The sequence below is a fragment of the Lycorma delicatula genome, chromosome 5 (genome assembly GCF_047948215.1).
Source record: "Lycorma delicatula isolate Av1 chromosome 5, ASM4794821v1, whole genome shotgun sequence".
Classification (NCBI taxonomy): domain Eukaryota; kingdom Metazoa; phylum Arthropoda; class Insecta; order Hemiptera; family Fulgoridae; genus Lycorma; species Lycorma delicatula.
In genome coordinates, this window is record NC_134459.1 from 170824396 (window position 1) to 170843428 (window position 19033).

At 30.9% G+C, this 19033-nt stretch overlaps 1 long non-coding RNA gene across 1 annotated transcript; it reads left to right on the forward strand.

The window, feature by feature from the left end:
* The first annotated feature begins 1086 nt into the window (after positions 1-1086).
* LOC142325593 (uncharacterized) lies at positions 1087-17696 on the forward strand. The gene is made up of 4 exons (XR_012756573.1): positions 1087-1220; positions 5354-5559; positions 14828-14992; positions 16977-17696. It is a non-coding gene; the product is annotated as an uncharacterized LOC142325593 (long non-coding RNA).
* The last annotated feature ends 1337 nt before the right edge of the window (positions 17697-19033 follow it).

Here is a 19033-nt window from a genome sequence, read left to right on the forward strand (position 1 = left end):
TTAACTGTCATCCTTATTTCATTATTAAAGAGAAAAATAACTGGATATTAATATTGTCGATTGACGTTAATAAATTATTTAAAATAAAATAGATTATGAATATTTGTTTTTATAATACGTGATGAAGATAAAAGTTCCTTGCCGCCCTGTCTCATCAACGTTTTGTTGCTGTACACGGTTATGTAACCGTTCCTCACTCCAGTCACGTACGTTCAAGTTTAACAGAGTCTTATCGCTTTTATATATCCCTTTACCCAGTGGCAGGAAATAAAGTCAAAAATATAAAATAAAACAACTTAAAGCTTTGTGTTCACTTTCACGGTCTGATGGTTTTTATTTATTTGTTTTTGAATTTCTTGTCGGGTTAAGAATTATTTTTATGTGCAAATTAAGATGAATATTAAAAAAAAACAAAAAAAAAACGTTAATTCAAAGAGCCGAACCCAGTACCTTCAGTTTTTTTTAATCCGGTTAATCTTTTTCTTTTTTTTCTGACCCATTTCTGAGGTCCTATTGCCTAGATGTAACCGGGTATCGAATCTGGAACTTTTAGTCTAGCAGGTAAAGTAGCTACCTCTTTAATAGCACGGAGGTCAGTTACATCTAAATAAGATTAATGCTGTTTTTTTTTTAATTCCTGATTTGATATTTAAAAAATATAGTAATACTTAATAACAAAATTGTATTGTACTATATATTGAACTTGATTACGTATATAAAATGATTATACATGTAATTAAATAATAAGTAAAAATCTCGTTATAACCCCTTTGTGTACGGTTGGCTGTTGTAGTAGTATGTCCATTTATAGTTTTAAGTGAAAATTTATTCTCTTTAATATTTTATCTAATTATAAGTTCGGCAACATTGATAGTAAATTTTAAAAACAATTTAATATTAGACGACGTGTAATGATGGATTATCTAATGTTAAAAAAATTTGATGATGAATGAAACAGTTTGCGAACCAAATTAGTCTATCGATGACGTCATTCCGGAGTGGGGAGACGATGAGAAGCATTATGTGTTGTGTAACTAAAGAAATTCACCGAGATGTTTTGTCTTGTAGTTAGTTATTGGCGGGAATTATCGGTAGATAGGCGACTGAATACGCAGTGAAATTGTCTTCATATAACAGTGTTGTTTAGTCTAACCTAATCCACATGTAACGTTATCCAAATTTCATCTTTTTATTGAGATATTCCTTATTACTGATTTAAGGTGAGTTTTATTTATTTTGTTAATATTATTACATTTTTTAGACAATAATTGGCAGTTGTTTTATTCTGTGTATGTATTATTCAAATTATTTATTAGATTAAAAATGTTAGATTCCAGTTAACGCCGATTGATTTTTACAAACTAAATTTAATAATAATAAACAATAATTAATCGTAAGAAAATAAAAAAAACATCGGTAGCGAGTTTGTAGAAGGCGACCGATATTTATAATTTATGTGAGGTTCTGAGTTCGACCCCGGGTAATTGTCATATATCTTAATAATTATGCGTACATAGTATTTAAAGCAGAAATTATTCGTAAAAAGTGTACGACATATATACAACAAACAGTCATTACAAATTTTTATATTTAACATTTCCCGTGTTTACTTTATATTTTTTAAGCTAACAATTTATGAAGTAACATAATTTAACGATGTACTCGTATTTTCGAAATAAAATTCTATACGCGTAATTTTTTATTACTACAAACGACGTTGTAACTTTTCTTCTCGTCGGGAAAAATCTTTGGATCAGAGGTTAAATTTTTCATTTACACTTACCGTTTTTTTGTTATAATTCCAACGAGAAATTTTTTAAAGCTTTTTCACGAACGGAAAGGCATTAATTAATTTAAAAAGTGTCGAAAACCTTAACGGTCAATTTTTTTATTACAAAGTTTTTGTAAAAATGCACTTTGAGTGAGAAAATTGAAAAAATACAAACATGTTTAAGTAGCCCACCGCATACAGCGAGAGAGATTGACGGAGGGGGAGAGTGAGAGAGTGACTGGGAGAGAGAGGGGTTGAGTGAGAGACAGAGCGGGTAGTGTGAGAGAGCGAGGGTGATGGAGAGAAATTGAGAGAGGGTTTGGTAGGGGGATCAATGATGGAGAGGAAGCGAGACAGAGGGTCTCTCTCTCTCTCTCTTACTTCTCTTCTCTTCTAATACTATTCTTAATACGGAGTGGTATATAATCGCAGCTCTAACATTGTGACTACAACAGGTGCCATGTTGCCAATTAACCTGAGTTTTTCTTCCCCCCTGACCCTTTGGCAGCCAAGATCGGCATCAGGTAATTCACTGCGTTGCGTTTGAGTTATTCACATAGAATACATCTTCCAAGCTAACCAGTAAGGAAGATGAATGAAAAAAATAATTTTTAATATTTTTGTAAAATTTTTATTATTTATTTTTTTTTTAAATTTAATAATGAATCATATTATTATTTTACTATTATTTATATTTATATATTAAAAAAAAAAAAAAAAAAAAAATCGTGTTAAATTCTTTGTTTGACAATAAGGTCAATGAACTTTGATATTTATCGTTTATGTATTAGTGTTAAAAACTTAAAAATCATACTTGATAACTTTTTTGTTTATTTTAATTTTTTTTATGTTGTTATAATACAATTAGTAAAATAATCACTGATTTTATACATCCGACTCTCGTTTAACCGGACTTACATATTTTATTTATCCGTAAAATTTACATAAACTATTGCTTGTTTAAGTACTCGAATTATCAGAGATTTTCTTGTTACAAAATTGTGATTCAAATTAAATATAATCTGAGATTAATGTTTATTAAAACGTCGATTATTCGGACCTCCATATCTCAAGCATTTTTCGACTAATTGCGGGGCCTTTTATCCGGAGGTCCCGGGTTCGAATTCCGATGAGGCATGGCATTTTCACACGCTACAAAATTGCTATCTCATCTCATCCTGTGATGCAACACATAACGGTTGGCGCTGTGGAAATAAAAAAATTGTAGATACTGTGTATGTTGTCAATACGAGTAAAATAAATTAATAAAAAAAAGCTGGTTAGTTAGTGTAACATAACTTATATAAATCATCTGCGGAACTGCTCGGCGACGGCTGTCTACAATCCCGTTGCTACGAGTGGTACCCCCACCCTTCACAACAGCTGTGTTGAAGGTTAAACTGCATAAAGCAATTTTAACAGTATAATAATTAACGAATTTATAATACTGACTAAAATAGAGTCTTTCGGTTCATTTTTTTTCTCACACCACCCGGCATTTTTATTTTTTTTATCATTTTTATTTATTTATTTTGTATTTTAAATACACGTATAAGCAGCACGGATGTAAGTCAATAATATCGAAACTTAGTTCTTCAATATCCTTTTTTGTTTTTTTTAATTAGCTCTAAATAAATAAATTTAACTGTATGGAGACTAAATTGATTCTAGGCGAAATATTTTATAAATATTATAAATGCGATTATGTTTTGAAAAGGATTATGTTGTGAGAGTCGAACCCAGGATCTTCAACTTAGATTTTTTTTAATATTGATACTCGGATATACATTACGAATTGAACTACTTACTATCCAAACCGGGAATTGAACCCGAGACCATTCAACATATCTCTCGATTTTTTAAATATTGTTTTTTTATCGTTAATAAACAGTATTTTTGAATGAAACTGTGTTAAATAAAGTAAAACTCTGTTTTGGGGGAAGATCAAGTCTATTCTTTAACGTTATGTAATATTTATTTTAACGTTAAGTATGTGATTTTGTGCGGAAACGAAGAATCGAAATCGCGACTTTCAATTTGTCAGTCTTTTTTTTTTTAAACTGAGAATCGAACCTCCAGATTTTCATTATTTAAATCCTTTTTCTTTAGTTTTTAATCTTTTTACGAACTTATTTTTTAAAAAAAACTTACATCAGAAAAATTGAACTCTGTGGTAATCAAATTGAGTTTAAATTTTTTTTTATAACGATTATGCGTGCAATTGATAACAACTCTATAATCGAATCTTCAATTTAATTTTTTTTTTTAACGCATAAACCTCCCTACAAGTATTACATATATGGAGTGATTCCTGAGCTGTAACCGAACCCTAAAAATTAAATATAAATTTAATACAAAAATTTAATCTTCTTTAAAAAAAATTCCAAATTTTTTTTGAATAAAGGACGTTTAAGAAATTATAACGAAACGAACTGGAAATTATATGAGGCTTTAACTCGACAAGTACAAAAACCTGACTCTTTCTGCTCGCGGAAACGATAATACTATTTTAATTCAATAATTTATTGTTATTAAATATTCACCATCATATTAGGTTGGTGGTTGTGTGTAGAAGTACGGTATTTCAATTCTAAAGCGAATTAAAATTTAAAGCCTGACAGGGATATGAACCCGGGACCTTTCGGATAAAAAGGGAAGACATTACTACTCCACCTCTGCGACTGGCGAGGTGATTAGTTGATACGTGCTGAAGTATTAATTACCTGTGACTTTCAGTATAGTCAGTTTCACTATTGCGTTACCGAGGTGACAAATCGATTACAAAAATGCAGTGAGACGCGAAAAATTATAAGTTACTTTGTAATATCTAAGTATAATTTTTGAGATAAATCCATACTAAATGTGTGTTTGCACGTTTGTGTTCGCGCGCTTTTTTGTATTATAGACGGGCTGGGCTCTACTGTGAAATACGGTAGTCGGCTTGCTGAGATAAATTTAGAAATAATCCTTTTATATCATAACCCCCTTATGTACTAATTAATATTTCTTATCTATATTAAAATAAATGATCCTGTTTTTTTTCTCTGTGATAAGTTACTAAATACGATATGGTCTAAGTTATTGTAAAATTGTGTTCAGATCCTGACAGGGAATCGAACCCGACACCATTGGTGTAGCAGGCAAGCATGCTACTTTGTGACATTAAAGTGGTGACGTAACATTTTTATTTTTATTTACGCTATTACGTTTTTTTTATATTAAAAGAAAATAGCAATATTTAGTAAAAAAGATGAACGGGCGCTCTCTAGTTTTTTTTTAAATTAAAATAAAATATGCGTGAGTGTAAATTATATCCGTAAATTGAATATTAGGTAAAACGAAATAACTGAAAACCTTAACATTACAGTTTAACGTTGGTTACGTTCCTTTGTTAACTTTGTATACATAGATACATAGGTTTAAGCGAAAATTTGGTTTCAATTATTATTTTGTAAAATTAAAAGTTTTCAAATCTGTAAAACATTAATGCTATACTGTCGGTTGTTATTATGAGAGGAGAAACAGTACAGTGTAGGCAATACATTTTAGTTGGCGCGCTAATTTTCATAATTTATTTTGCAGGTTTGTTGTTCGGACGTAGTTTGAAGCGACAGAGAAATAACGTGCGTGGCAGAGAACGAAAACTTATGGAATCTAGCGACATTACAGATGGCGCTTGATATGCAGTTCAATTTGGATCCTCGTGTCTGCGGTCATTCTTGTTTAACTATTTCTTATACGTTGTTTATTTTGTTTTGGGTGTTTAATGACCCTCATTATTGATGGAGGTAAGTTTCTTTATATTAATATAGCTTAAAATAAGTGTTATTATTTTTGTTTTCTTATCACGTACTGCATTTTCTATTTATAACACCGGCTACATAGTATCCCCCAAAAATAAACAAAAGTTACACGCTTGTTTATAAATTTTAGGTTAATCGGCCGATAAATAATTAACCAAATAAAATAGAAAAAAGAAATATTGCACAATCTAAACGTACCGTACTTGTGGGTTAAGCAAAGTACGGTTAATGTGTAAAAACAATTATTTTAAATCGTTAGTCGCCAGTAATCAGTTTCACACTTTATAGATCCAAGCGATATAAAAGACAAGTACGGCTGTGTCATCGATGCGGTGATAAATTAATTTCTAGTTTTACCGATTTCAATTAGCAGTAATATTTGCAATTTATAAAATAATATTGCGTTTTTAACCTAGAAAAATAATTTTTTCAAAAATAATATCGATCAAGTTCATGCCACTACATCTTTTCAATTAAATTGTAAAGATTATTATTTTTTAAGATATTGTAATTAATTTTCATTTTTTTATTTACAAAGTTACTAAAAAAAAGAAGAACAAACCCACTTTAAATCAAACCAGACTGTTTTCATGTAACCCGACACGATACTTCAAAAGTAGAGAGGCAGCGGTATTTTTTTAATCTACTACTATTGCTCTTTTCCATGACTTTTTTCATTCGTAAAAACTATAATTTTTTAATTTATAAAGAAAAAATCATTAACAAAAGTATAAAGAAAAGTTTATACTGGATTTACTCGTAAAAATAATACACATTTTTCAGTTAATAAACTGCAATTAAAATGTTTTAATTTGTAACTCGCTGGTTCGATTTTTTTTTTTACAAAACTTGATCATTTTATGAAAAACAAATGATTACGATAACTTTTGTTATTAATTTTGTAAAAGTGCTTTTAAGAAACAAATAATTATATCGGTAGAATAACTATCTGATATAGACTTAATTACTACATTCCACACGGACTGGAGTCGCATTCTTTCTTGCGATTGTAATAAATATAAACGGTCTCTGGTATAGGAGGTACTAATAAGAATTGCGTTCTCGTTCGATAGTAATGATGCTCGGTATATACAGCCTTCGTTGAGGAAAAAGAAGTGAAGGTGTCATTTGTACGACTGAACATCATTTCCGTTTCAGTAGGTTAGTACCTTGTTACGCGACAACGTATGTTAGCTAAGTAAAGTATTTAACGGGAAACGGCTTCTTCCTAATTCTTCTTAAAGAATTTGCTAGTCGTAACTCGATTACAAACTGTTTTCGGACGTATGTTTGTACGAACCCTTCTTCTTAATTTCAAGCTCTAAAATCGGTTCCCAAATTATTTCTTTCCTCCTAAATCATCTTATGTGTGTATACATATATATTTAATTACTCAAATTAAAATATAAAGTGTATAGTTTACATTTTATAAAATTATATTTTTAAAAACATCATTTATGATAAAATAATTTCTTCACTAAAAGTCTATTTAAAGTTTGTAAATTCGATGCGACGATCAACTTGAACGTTTAAAAAATTTAGACGGGATTACTCTCCTTTTACAGTGAGAAGTATAATTTTTGTACTTATGAAATAATTTCATAGAATCGATACACGTACATAAAAAAGTATGTCAGAGATTCCAATTAAATTTGATTTGACTATATTTATTCCTTATAATATTTAACATAACTAATAAATAAAATAAATATCGCGGAGGTTGGAAATTGAAAGCGCCCTTGAGAAGTTAGATCCGATAACGAAATTATTATCCACTATAGTGCATCTTCGGTAAGAAATTAAATGATCTTTATACCCTCAAAATTTACGCGCGCACACGCACCCACAGAGAGAATGAGAGAGAGTGTGAGTGTTATAGAATTTTCGCGCTGTCTGGGACAGAGTGAGGTTTAAGAGACGGGGTGATGATAGTGATTGTGATGTTTTATTACTTTCCAAGAGCGACTCTTATTTTGATAATCGTATTCTCTAAATAAGTATATAATTTCGTACCAAATTCTTACGATATTTTGTATTTCACTTTGAGTCGTTTCTGAAATATTAAATTTCGTATTTTAAAATGTTTGAAATTTATCGGTGATAAATTATAATTTTAAACTTGTATTTACGAGAATAAAGAGTAACAACAAAAATAATAGTAATGTAATAACATTGGCAACAGATACCAGAATTACAGGTAGACAGAAAGTTCTGTGTTCAAATTTCGGTCAGAATTGGCTTTTTTATACGCTTTATTAAAATTTGAAATAAAAGTAAGTGACGAACTGAATGTCGGTCTATTGCCCGTACAAATAAATAAATAGAAAAATGTATTAGGTATTAATACGTGTTAGGAATAACATTAATAAAGATTACTAGGTCGAATTGTAAATAAAACTGGAAAAATTTTATCTGTTATTATGTAATATTAGAATCTTTTTTTGTAAATTACTTTACAAAACTGATAAATTTAATCGTAATATTTTTTAAAAAAATATTAAGATTAAGGGAGATTAATTATTATTTTAAATAAAATGTAATAATAGATATAAAATGATCGACAAATCTTGATTTAATTTAATTATATCGAACGTCTATATAAGAAATATAATAGGGATATTAACTTTGTTATTCGACAGTAATACACACACACCCGTACGTAGACATGTACGCACATTTACGGTTGTATTTGAATTGTTGTACCATCGCGTGACCAGTACTGTCCGAGGGTAGCCAATCAGAGTGAAGTTAGCCACCTGCTGCATTTGTTTCATCTCCCCCCTCTCCCCGCACCATCGTCGCAGTAGTCAGACTGACAAGTTGTTTTTACTATGCGTCATCCCAATAAAATTAAACAAAAAAATAATTACCTCTGAGAGCGTATGAACCATACAATTTTATAAATTATTGTTTTATTTTATCATTGCCTATCGAACTATTGTTTTTCTATTAAAGCATTTATTACTATAAAGAATTTACTTATTACATTTATTTTATTTATATTTAATTTTTTTATTAAACATTTCGCTTTTATTATAATCTGAATTTTTTTAAATCTAGCACAAATTATGTATTACAGTAAATAAATTTGTACCTTCAAAACTAGATTGAACTAACATACAATTTAGTTTTGAAGGTACAAATTTATTTACAAGGGGTTGTTGAAGCTTTCTATTATTTAATAAAATCTAATGTTACAGCTTGATAAAACTATATGTGTATATGTCTTTATCAGTAATGCAAGAGTTCGCACGCACGCACACCCGCGCGTGCGTGCGAGCGAACGTCCGTTAAGAAGTCCGTTACTACATAATTACAATTTTTAATTTTTATTAAAATATTAAATACGTTTACTTCTTAACAAATGTTACCGTTCATAATCTAAATGCTGGGAAACATCAGAATTTTTAATTTACTAAATCACACGAATCATTTACCGGTACAAAACAAAAATTCACATATTGCTATATAAATTCATATTTTGATTTAAGCACGTTTTTTCAAAAAAAGGCCTAAAAGGATTAATATTTGAATATATGTATAAATAAATATACACCTATGCAGACTTTTGAGAAAAATACAAGGTCTTCTGAAGCAGCTTTTTCATTATTGTAATACCGGGTGAGCGACTTAAAATCGAACCTAATCTGCTCGAACTGCAGTTATGTTAGCGTCGCGTTTAACAGTGCTCTTACTAATCGTCTATTTTTGTCGGTTGTAAACTGTTCCAGCTACAGTGCGATAATATAGTTTCGTTGTTTTCGATTATGTTTATTCTAAAACACAGTATTCCATCGAGGACGCTTTGGATTGGATCCTTTCAAGAGAAACGTCAGTATCCCGATAAATAGTAGTAGTACACGATTCGGTTAAAAAACGGCGCACAACGGAGTCCGTTTCAAATTAAAAACCAAATAGGCGACCTTTCGTCAGGACTCCGTAGGCCATAGCCCGTATTCAAAAAACAATATCTGCCGGTCCGAAAAAAATCTATAGGGTAACTTATCGCACCAAGATCGTGTAAAATACACATCTTGTCGTAAGATTCTTCACGACTTAAATCGTAAACCTTATCGTGTAAAAACTAAGCAAAACAGACTAACCGAAACGTCTTAATTTTTAAGGGGGTCATAAAAGGAGTAAACTTGACGGGTTCTTATGATTTTCACCTGAAAACTCGAATAAAGCAGGTCCCAATATTGTATCTCCCATAGATTTTACTATAACCACCGTAAAACAGAAAAATTCAGTGACGAAAAACACGTTCTTTTAGGTTTGAAGTACAATAATTTTGTTAAACGACTGAAAAATGCGTAAATTTTAAGAAAACGTGTAGAGAACTTAATTTTGAGAAAATAGATGAAATGAAGTCTACGAAAAACAAAAAAAAATATCAACTTTAATAATTTAATAATCTTAGATTTAATAATCTTCGTGAGAGTAGTACACTTTGCAGCACTCGTATTTCATCTGAACCCCGACCGTTACAAGCCGATGAAAAGAAAAAAAATTCTTCAAGTAGTACAGTTTAGTTCCAAAACGAGCACGGGAAGAATTTCTACGCTACTCGACATTCTACAAACTTTACTAAAAGTTATAATAGCAACTGGCCTTTTATTGCTGGTACTTATGTGTGATATTTTAAAATAAACTGAAGTTTTTTTTGGAAAAAGGTTCATCAGAGTAAATAATTTTAAATTATACTTCTTTTATTTAAGTATATGCCTTGTTGGATATTTATGTCATCCATTGATCTCTCATCTAAAACCAATTCCTTCATCTCTTCTTCAATCACCCGAAACCTATCTTCCCTCTTGGTTCATATTCCTTAATAATTTTTAGAATTCAGTCTGCATCCATTGTTCTTATGTATAGAGCTGTTGTTATGTATAATCATTAATTTTAGCATTTAAAATAAAAATGTTCAGTACTTGCTTGTATACTCATTACACCTTCTGTTCAACTTTGGATATTCTACAACCGCTTTCAAGAACCTCATCTCTCTGTTTTACAGTGTTTGCCTGTGAGCCGATCTTATTGTCCATGTCTTGGACAATAAACAACCTGGAACTGACATTACCTGATAAATTTCAGGAGGATTTCTCATCTTATTTTATTTTTAAGCATGTTTCACTGCGCTATTCATTCTGTTGACTCGTTCGGTCTTATTGTTTATTTTAACCTTACTGTGATAAGATTTGTTACATCCAAGAAAGTTAAAACACTTGACTTACTCAATAGAATAATCATCAATTACAATCTTTGATCTAGGGGTTATTGCTCTTGTAAAAGCCAAAACTTTGCTCTTTGTCACTGAAAATGTAAATTAAAATCTTTAAAAAAAACATTACAAATTACCAGTTTGCAGACCTGACATGACATGACAACAGTATTGTTATACGAACTACTATGCTATTGTTGAAGTTAATAGACTGTTGAATAACAGTCAGATGAAATTTAATTTTCTATTTTTTTATCCATTTATATCTGTTATTTGTTATCTATTATTATTTTTTATTGTTATTTATTTATTATTATTATTATTATCTATTGTTTAATTTTATTGTTTGTTATTTGTTATCTATGAGATGCTCTACTTTATGTAGAGCATCTCGGAAATTTTACTGAGTCTCATTCACCAAACCCTAGAAAAGCTTTTGTTAAAATACAAGAAAATTTCATTGTACCCTCAACCAAAACAGACAAAGGATATCCTGTTAATTGATACTGCCCCTTTGCCCAGTGATCAATTTTAACTACATATTGGAAACCTCCTTTTTGGTAAAAAAATTATTTTGTGAATAACCCCTTCCAGTGAATTGTTTTTATTTAGTAGCGATCAATCATTTTATTGGTTTAAGGTAAATTAATATTTCAGCAGTAATCTATTGAAAATTAGTGCGACTGATTTAAAGGAAATTCATTTTATTATTATAGTCATTAATCAAATTGATGTTAACAACTGAAAACAGTTATTTCCATTCTAACAGTTGTGTGAGCTTTATGTCAGTTTTGTCACAATGTGTTAAATTTGTTAATTAATAAATAGATAGTTTTTGCTATTTCTAAACAAAGTTTCTAAAAAGTTTAGCTTTATTAGCAACAAATCCTTCTTTTTTTAATGTACTTGTAATTTAAAACTTTTTAAATGCAGGAAAAGTTTACATTTTATAGCTTTTGTTTTGAACTGTTAATTAGATTTCAGTCTTAAGTTAACTTGTTTATCATTCCTTTTTATTACAATATTATAACTTTTATGTTAGTTATTCTTCTTATCTTTCTTATATACTTTCAACCTCTGTTAATGCCACCTTTTTGTCTCTTTTCTTCACCTTTTTTTGTCATAATATCTCATTACATTCCTTGGAGTTGCAGAATATTCAGCCAAATTTTATTCTCTCCCCTCTTCGTTGGCATCTCCTTATCTTCTCTTATCTCTTTACTTCTCTTTCCGCATATTCTATTCAGGTTTTTTTTTAAATCCATTCTTTGCCTCTCTTTGTTCGCTATTCATCCAGTCTCTTCTTCAGTATTCATTTTGACATACTCGTATCATTCATTCCTTTCATATGATCATATAATCTAAGTTGTCTGTTTTCTAAGAAGTCCACCACCGGGTTCTGCTTTAGTTATCTTCTCTCTCGTGCTAATAATCATGTTGATGCGATCTTGTTATGTCTTTCAATCGATTCTTAGATATTGGAGCTCTGTTCTTATTAATTAGTCGTCTTTAACACAAGTTTCTGCTCCATTCTTGGTAGGGAGGAGGCATCAACTATTCTCTTCCCTCTTTATCGGTGTTTCCTTATCTTCTCTTACCTCTTTACTTCTCTTTCCATATATCCCGTTCAAGAATTTTTTAAATTCATTATTTGCCTCAACATCTTTAAAAACATCAACATATTTATATCACCAGTGCTTTACATTTGTTAAAGCATATTACACTTTAATACGATGGTGATATAATACATATTAACATCTTTAATACTTCGAATTTGGTTCGTGCCTCCATGTGGTTTGGCTGGATAGTTCTTTTTGTAGAGAAAAAAAGGGCAAGAGAGTGAACTAAAATGGAATTCCTCCGGTAACTGGTAGTGCCGGTTGTATAGCTGATGCCAGAATTGTACAACTTCTAACTGTCGTCCTTTTTCAGGAGTTCTAAACTTCTGTGCAGTTAAGAAACAATAAAAATGGAAAGTTCATTTTTGAAGAATACTACCAAAGGTGGTTCTAATCCGTCATGTCTTAAGAATGTGTGACCGGCCATCTCGGATTATGCGGGGTCAGATACAAAAAAGTCTTGTTTAAGACTTGAGATGTGTTTTGTTCATTAGAGTTCTTAGTTAGTAGTACATCGATGTGAATGTTGCTGTTGGCATTCATATTGGTGGCATCCTGGCCTAGGTTAAGACTGGAAGCTGTCATAACCGAGGTATTAAAAATGACCCCCAGTAAAAGCTCATAAGGGCTAGGTACGGAGGAGGTGGTGTGGCGACTGTAACTGTCACATGGAGGGTGTTGGTCTGTACTAGTTCAGGATGTCCCTCTTAATTTAAATATGGAAAAGAAGCTTTAGTGATTTCAAATAAAGTAATTACTTTAAAAACAAGAAAACTAATGACAATTTATATGTATTTTTTTGTTATGAAAGAGTGGGAATCAAAAATTATGTTCATTAGCCTGATGGAAAGTTGGTAGCGTATGAAAAGACCCTGTTCCTGACCGGGATTCAAATCCAGGACCTCCTCATGAAATGCCGAGAAGGGTATTTTTTCAGAACACTGTATGGAACTTCATTTGATATTAACAAAAGCTCTGTTAATTAGATGAGCTCCTTAAGGTTCATATTATATTAATTTTATTTTATTTGGATCTATTGCTAAGAGATCAGTTAGATCAATTTTTAATTGTCACTCAAAAATATCAACGTTTTATGAAACCGAACTAGTGTTCTTGGTGGTGATGTATAAAAACCAGCTTAAGCATAGGTTTGGCTATTAAGGCTTTACCCTTTAAAATACTACTCTTTATTTAACTGCCATTGATTGATAAGGTCATTAGTCACTGACTAATTAATTCCAACAACGTGCAGTGGAACTGCACCTAGCATTGTGTTTAACTTTGATTATCTACATACACTAGTTTCGTAAACGTAACTTGGTTACTAGTATTTCACCATCTACATTCAGTTACTATTGCTATAAACAGCAGATAGATAAACTGCTGTTTATCATCTTACCTGTTTTCTGTTTCTTGTATCTTTTAACATTATACTGTCGCATGTTCATGGCTCGATCAGGATATTGAGAAATTAACAATTTGAGAATGTTTATATAATTACAATTTATTAGTTTAACAGTATAGAACATAAATAAAATAAGACCAATCAACAATAACAAACATTAATAATAAAAATAATGACAACTGTCAGTAATTGTAATAAACAATGATTACATACAAAATAGAATTTAAAGTAAGATCAGGATTTATTTACAGGTAGTTAAATATTAAAAACCAGAATTCAGCCCATTGACAAAACACATTATCATGACCACTAATATTTACACCTCTAACAACTGGTTTTGTATTACTATGAAGATAATATTAGCCCAAACTTCTTTCATTCAAATACCTTTCCTGTTCACAAATAAAATTACCCTAATAATTTATAAATGAGTTCAATACTTTATCTCTTTCACTAATTTTCTATAGTCACTCACCGAACAACCTCCTGCGGCCTCCTACTGTCCTCACGGAATGCTTGACATGTCACTTCACATGGTCAAATATGCACAATCTCACTTTTTCACTGACTTGTGTAATAACTCCTCCCTTTTTAAAAACTGAACTCACCTTGCCTTCCCTGGAGTATTTATACTCTTATCCTCTTTACTTACAGAACCAGACCCAAGTTGAAGCATGATAGTGATTTTCAGAGACATTTTCCCATACATTCCCACCCTCGTCTGGTATTTCTTCTCGTGGAACAACATCTGTGGTAGGTGTGTTGTTGGGCGGTATTAAAAAGAACTATTGTTCTTTGTTGTTTGTTTGTTGTAAATGGACCTGTTAGCTTTAGAAAAAGGATCCCTTTTAGTCCCCTTCTGGATTCCTTCCATTATATTTTCTACTACTTTCTTGTTAATTGGCAGGAATCTTTACTCAGGTCTGTTATACCGGACTTTATTGGAAATACCGGAATTTATTTTACTAGTATTGTTATAATTATGTAATACATTTTTTTATTTTTCAGGTTTTACATATACATATCGCAAGTGAAAAGAAAAGTTGCCATTGACTACATCAGGATCGCCATTACAGTTACGATGTAAAACATTTTTATCCATTACATTTGTTGTTCCTAGAGAACGTGATTGCCATGAAATATATACAACTCTACAACAGTTGTTTCAACCAGGTATTGTTATTATAATTATCATTATTATGTTTACCTTTGAGGTGAAGTGATAGCAACTCTACCTTTCTTCCAGAATATACTTGGTTTTTTCTTCCTAATCATATGTAGCACTTTCATGTGCTACTGAATTCATTTTTTTTTTTGTCTTCAGTCATTTGACTGGTTTGATGCAGCTCTCCAAGATTCCCTATCTAGTGCTAATCGTTTCATTTCAGTATAACCTCTACATCCTACATCCCTAACTATTTGTTTTACATTTTCCAAACGTGGCCTGCCTACACAATTTTTTCCTTCTACCTGCCCTTCTAATATTAAAGTGACTATTCCAGGATGCCTTAGTATATGGCCTATAAGTCTGTCTCTTCTTTTAACTATATTTTTCAAAATGCTTCTTTCTTCATCTATTTGCCGCAATATTTCTTCATTTGTCACTTTATCCACCCATCTGATTTTTAACATTCTCCTACAGCACCGCATTTCAAAAGCTTCTAATCTTTTCTTCTCAGATACTCCGATTGTCCAAGTTTCACTTCCATATAAAGTGACACTCCAAACATATACTTTCAAAAATCTTTTCCTGACATTTAAATTAATTTTTGATGTAAACAAATTATATTTCTTACTGAAGGCTCGTTTTGCTTGTGCTATTCGGCATTTTATATCGCTCCTGCTTCGTCCATCTTTAGTAATTCTACTTCCCAAATAACAAAATTCGTCTACCTCCATAATCTTTTCTCCTCCTATTTTCACATTCAGTGGTCCATCTGTGTTATTTCTACTACATTTCATTACTTTTGTTTTGTTCTTGTTTTTTTTCATGCGATAGTTCTTGCGTAGGACTTCATCTATGCCGTTCATTGTTTCTTCTAAATCCTTTTTACTCTTGGCTAGAATTACTATATCATCAGCAAATCGTAGCATCTTTATCTTTTCACCTTGTACTGTTACTCTGAATCTAAATTGTTCTTTAACATCATTAACTCCTAGTTCCATGTAAAGATTAAAAAGTAACGGAGATAGGGAACATCCTTGTCGGACTCCCTTTCTTATTACGGCTTCTTTCTTATGTTCTTCAATTATTACTGTTGCTGTTTGGTTCCTGTATATGTTAGCAATTGTTCTTCTATCTCTGTATTTGAACCGTAATTTTTTTAAAATGCTGAACATTTTATTCCAGTCTATGTTATCAAATGCCTTTTCTAGGTCTATAAACGCCAAGTATGTTGGTTTGTTTTTCTTTAATCTTCCTTCTACTATTAATCTGAGGCCTTCTTCCACTCATCACACTTCTTCCACTCTCCTCTCAATTCTTCTGTATAGAATTCTAGTTAAGATTTTTGATGCGTGACTAGTTAAACTAATTGTTCTGTATTCTTCACATTTGTCTGCCCCTGCTTTCTTTGGTATCATGACTATAACACATAACACATATTGGGGTCAATATCGCTAGGGGAATAAATAGTTTTTTAATACTACTTTATAATACTGAAATAAAAATAAAATAAAAAAGTTGTTGTTTGTCTGAATTCAGGTTTGATATCTTAATCCATTTTGTTTTACAACTCTGACTCATTTTTTTACCTGGACAAAGCAGAAAAGAATTTTTTCTCTGAAGACACAATTCTGTTTTAGCTTTTACACGGATGTCTCTGAATTTTCTCGATTTTATAACTACTCGCTTTTAAACAGTGTTTTTTTTTTGTTTTTTTTTTATACAAATTTATTCTGATACAAATGTAAATATGCCGTCGTGTTATTTCTTCAATTATTTGAGCAGAACTGATTCGCCAGCGAAAAAGAACGTGAAATATTTTCCGTTCTTGGAGAATGAAACATTACAAGTGTGTGGCTACAAAAATGCGGAAAATCACGTGATAATATAAAAATTGAACATGGTAAGTTCAAAAGTGTGTTTTTCATCAAAATTTATTAAAAAAATATTTTCTGAATCTTCTGCAGATGAAAGTGTTTGTATTTCTTTCAGATGCTGCTCCCTGTATGATCAAGGGAGCCAGAGCCCTCCAAGTATTTTATCCCAATTTGATTCATCCGACGTGCTTTGCCCACGGAGTACATCGACTCGCTGAAGAATTACGATCCACGTTTGGGAATGTAAATAAACTGATTTCATCAACAAAGAAAGTGTTTCTTAAGGCACCTACTCGCAATAAGGCCTATAAAGAAAAACTGCCAAATTCGCCTTTACCTCCCGAAGCGGTGGTAACTCGATGAGGAACGTGGATTGAATTTGTACTGTTCTACAACGAACATTTCGAGGCCATCAAAGGTGTAGTAAACGACTTCGATAAATCAGAAGCCATGGCAGTTTGTCAGTCGAAGGAAACATTTAACGATTTTAAAAAAACATAGCTGCGATTAGCACTCATTTTTTCCCACATACCTGCGAGTATTAAAAAGATTGAAACTAAGGTTTGGCGTTGACTGAATGTATTCGGTTAATGAATAAAATCCGCTAAATGAATTCCACATTGCCATAGGTATTCCCGAGTGAACTTAAAGAAAAATTTGAACAATAACCCAGGCTTTGAACCTTTGTGTCAAATTGATAGTTTTATTAATGGGACGGGTGAACCTTTGCCAAAAAACAATAAGTGTTAATATAGTACCCAAATTCAAATACTGCCCAGATACCTCAGTGTATGTGGAACGGATCCTTTTCCACTTAAAAAATATTTTGAGTGGTCGAAGACACAATCTTACCGATCATTTGGAACAGTACCTGATTGTTTAGGTTTACAAAAGTAACAAAATGTTAAATAATTGTTAATCATCGAATTTATCGACATCTTATACAACTACTTAATAATTGTACGCTGATTTTGAAATAAAAATAAAATTAAAAATCAAAATGTTTTTATTATTTAAAGTTGCATATTTTGAAATATTTCATGCTTATTTTAAGCATATTTCATGCTTTTTACGTTGCATGTAATCCGGTCTAATTTTAAGATCTTTTCAATAACTGTACTATTTAACCGAGTAAATCTTAAACAATTAAATTTTATCTGTAAGCCCCAAAACACATTTTTTTAAATGTTTTATCACCAACAGCAAAACGAGAGCCAAATAACTTTTTTTTTACTCGTTTATAAATTTATTCAATAAATATATACATGACAAAATGAATAATTATTAATCACGACATAATCGATACGGCTTGACAGCATGGGGATCAGCCGCAGATTATCTCATAAATAAAATAAATTTAATACAAAATAGGGTCCTCAAAGATATTGCTCGTTATGATTCTGATAACAATTATGACACTAATTTAAATAATCTTACAAGGTTTCAAACTTATCGCCTATATCTTTTGTCGCATGTATTGAATCAGATGACTATTGCGGTACAAATCGGAGAGAAAGAGAGAAATAATGGATGAGTAACAATCAGACTTACAGCGGCCGGGTAAAGCAGCCAGCCGGTAAATAACGCACACACAGAAATTACGAAACACGTTTTTTTTCTCCCTTTGTCTTTATACATCTCCCGCAATCAAGCTAAACAAAGTTACACCGCACTTTTTTTTTACCATTGTTTTAAATACATTTTTATTTTATTTTAATATCTTCTTTTTTTTATTAATACTTCTATATTAACGTTGAATTATTTGGTTTAAATTTTCGAGTAAACAGTTCATTATTACTTTTAAAATATGTTCAATAATATAATATATTTAAAATAGTATTTTTTTATTTAATAAATAAGTTTTGCAACTAAAGAAGGAATTTTAAACAGACAGTTGCGATTCGGTTCGCTTTAATCGATAAAAATCGTACCATCTGAAATAATTTCAATGATTTCCCGAGAAAAAAAATTATAGATACGAAGTAATCAGGTGTATTTAACTAAATCGATTTCCAAGGTATTAACTGTTATAGTAATAAAAAGATTATTTATTTAATGACATTCTGGCGGTGTTTAAAGTCAGTATATATAGTTATATATCATAAACATACGTAACTCAAAGCGTTATTTAATATAAAATAAAAATAATTGGCCGACGGTACACGAATGACT